The 3,297-nt window shown below is 55.6% G+C and overlaps 1 long non-coding RNA gene across 1 annotated transcript; it reads left to right on the forward strand.

The window, feature by feature from the left end:
- Positions 1-539: 539 nt before the first annotated feature.
- Positions 540-1,724, forward strand: LOC142486475 (uncharacterized). The gene is made up of 2 exons (XR_012798976.1): positions 540-577; positions 1,260-1,724. It is a non-coding gene; the product is annotated as an uncharacterized LOC142486475 (long non-coding RNA).
- The last annotated feature ends 1,573 nt before the right edge of the window (positions 1,725-3,297 follow it).

Consider the following 3,297-nt stretch of genomic DNA (forward strand, 5'->3'; position numbering starts at 1 on the left):
CCAGGTGAGAGGCAGGGGAGGCACAGGGATCGGGGGGGAGGCACAGGGATCGGGGGGGAGCCACGGGGATCGGGGGGGAGGCACAGGGGAGGTACATGGATCGTGGGGAGCCACGGGGATCGGGGGGAGGTACAGGGATCGGGGGGGGGAGGTACAGGGATCGGGGGGGAGCCACGGGGATCGGGGGGGAGGCACAGGGGAGGTACAGGGATCGGGGGGAGCCACGGGGATCGGGGGGGAGGTACAGGGACCAGGTGAGAGGCAGGGGGAGCCACGGGGATCGGGGGGAGGCACAGGGGAGGTACAGGGATCGGGGGGGAGCCACGGGGATCGGGGGGGAGGTACAGGGATCGGGGGGAGCCACGGGGATCGGGGGGGAGGTACAGGGATCGGGGGGGGGGAAGCCACGGGGATCGGGGGGAGGCACAGGGGAGGTACAGGGATCGGGGGGAGCCACGGGGATCGGGGGGGAGGCACAGGGGAGGTACAGGGATCGGGGGGGAGGCACAGGGGAGGTACAGGGATCGGGGGGAGCCACGGGGATCGGGGGGAGGCACAGGGGAGGTACAGGGACCAGGTGAGGCGGGGGGAGCCACGGGGGAGGTACAGGGACCAGGTGAGAGGCACTGGGAGGTACAGGGACCAGGTGAGAGGCGGGGGGAGGCACGGGGAGGTACAGGGACCAAGTGGAGGCACGGGGGAGGTACAGGGATCAGGTGAGAGGCGGGGGGAGGCACGGGGAGGTACAGGGACCAGGTAAGAGGCGGGGAGGTACAGGGACCAGGTGAGAGGCGGGGGAGGCACAGGGACCAGGTGAGAGGCGGGGGGGAGGCAAGGGGATTGGGCGAGAGGCGGGGGGAGATAAAGGGATCGGGGGGAGGCACAGGGATCGGGTGAGAGGCACAGGGATCAGTGAATAGTGAATATAATGGGATATAGTGATGATACTGGGAATGTATACTGGGATATAGTGATGATACTGGGAATGTATACTGGGATATAGTGATGATACTGGGAATGTATACTGGGATATAGTGATGATACTGGGAATGTATACTGGGATATAGTGATGATACTGGGAATATATACTGGGATATAGTGATGATACTGGGAATATATACTGGGATATAGTGATGATACTGGGAATATATACTGGGATATAGTGATGATACTGGGAATATATACTGGGATATAGTGATGATACTGGGAATATATAGTGAATATAACGGGGATTTATCCTGGATATTTCTTCTCCGCAGCTGTGTCAGGATATCCAGAGAATCCTACAAGACGATGAATCTTTCACTTCTCAGCGATTCCCAAACACACAGAGAGCTTTCAGGGGGGCCCCCTGACCCCCATACCCCCTCCCCCAATACACAGAGCTTTCAGGGGGCCCCCTGACCCCCCATACTCCCCCCCCCCTCCCTTCCCCAACACACAGAGAGCTTTCAGGGGCCCCCAGACCCCCATACCCCCTCCCCCCATGAACTGTACCCATAGAGAGCCCCACTCATCCCTGAATAGGATCCAATATGGGATTTTTGCTTCCCTCCCCGTAGCTATCCCTTAATGCCCCATTGGGACTGAACTTCCCCCTGCCTGAGCGCCCCCTTACCCCTCACACCCCCAACTACCCCTCTCCACAGGGGTAGCAACGCACAAGTCTCCCCCCAAAATACCCGCACTTCAGAAGCTGAATCTAATAAAAGTCCTTAAACTTACGTGTCGCTCTTCTCATTAACCCTTTCCCGTCTGAGGCCGCAGAACGTCGCTCCACTCTGTGATTCCTTCCCCCGTCAGACCCCGCAGAGCGTCGCGCCACTGACTCGTTCCGTCAGACCCCGCAAAGCTTCGCACCCCTCCGTGACCCCGCAGAGCTTCGCACCCCCTCCGTGACCCCGCAGAGCTTCGCTTCGCACCTGTGACGGTAACTTTGTGACAGGCTATAATAATACACCAAAAATATAACTGGGTTGAACTGAACGAGGCTTAGATATGATAAAATATAATTTATTCCTTGATAAAGGTGAACACACAAAATTATAATTATTATATTTATTATATTACAAGATTATACAAATAACAAACAAAATATAGACACTCACTTAAGATGGAAATGATGAAACAGTCAAATCGTGACTGGCAGTTCATACAGCACTCTTGAATATCACAGAAGACACGAAAGACAATAGCCATAGGCTGAGCCTGGTTCTTATACAATTATTTCCCTTTGAACACAACCTAAACCCAGCCCCTCTCATAAATCAGTGGTGAGGTTGACAGTTTTCCTCAGAGTAAAACTCCTCCCACCCAAGGACGTTTACAAACTGCTTTTCCTATCTAAATAACTTCATAACTTCAGTTCAGTAGTACTTACTGGCACGCGAGACATATTAATACATTCCGGCACGCATGACGCTCCCAACGAGACTAAATATTAGTGTAATATTAAAATTAAGAGAGATATTAATATCTGTCTCTTAGGACCTGCTAGACATCATGTGTCTGTAATCGTTATTTGCGGCTCGGTCCCCCGGTTACACACACGTAATTTTTAGCATGTTCAGCTGAGGACATCTCATAATATTCTTATATTTAATAAGGTCACTCATTCTGATATCTCCTTGTGCAACCGCACCCCTGGCCCCCATAACCCCTTGTCAAGAAATCCTTTGAAGCTGGGCCTGTGTGTAGCGAACATTTGTCACAGGTGCTATATTTCACACCCAATGCCCCAGACCTGGGTCCTAGCTGTCTCTACCAGCAATATACCCTTGGCCTGCCAATTAGGTATTAACATACTGTACACCAGGCCTGCACATCATACGGCCCGCGGCCCGTCTGGCCTTTCTGTGCGGCCCGCGATGTGACCGGCCGGGCGCCAGTTTAATAAATAAATGTAAAAAAATGGCAGCGATTCCCCGCGGTCCCGGCACGCATGCGCAGGGCCCGCTCCCCCCCCCCGCTCGCAACGTGGGACGGAGGGGGAAGTAACAGCCAGCTGAGCTCTTCTGCGGCCGCTCCCCCCCCCCCCTGCTCCCAACGTGGATATGTGCAGGGCGGTGATGTGAGGTGCAGGGGGGGGGGGGTGATGTGCAGGGGGGGGTCATTGGAGGTGAAGGGGGGTCATTGGAGGTGCAGGGGGGGGTCATTGGAGGTGCAGGGGGGGGTCATTGGAGGTGCAGGGGGGGGTCATTGGAGGTGCAGGGGGGGGTCATTGGAGGTGCTGGGGGGGTCATTGGAGGTGCAGGGGGGGAGAATGATGTGAGGTGCAGGGGGGGAGAATGATGTGAG

The sequence above is a fragment of the Ascaphus truei genome, unplaced genomic scaffold (genome assembly GCF_040206685.1).
Source record: "Ascaphus truei isolate aAscTru1 unplaced genomic scaffold, aAscTru1.hap1 HAP1_SCAFFOLD_893, whole genome shotgun sequence".
NCBI lineage: Eukaryota > Metazoa > Chordata > Amphibia > Anura > Ascaphidae > Ascaphus > Ascaphus truei.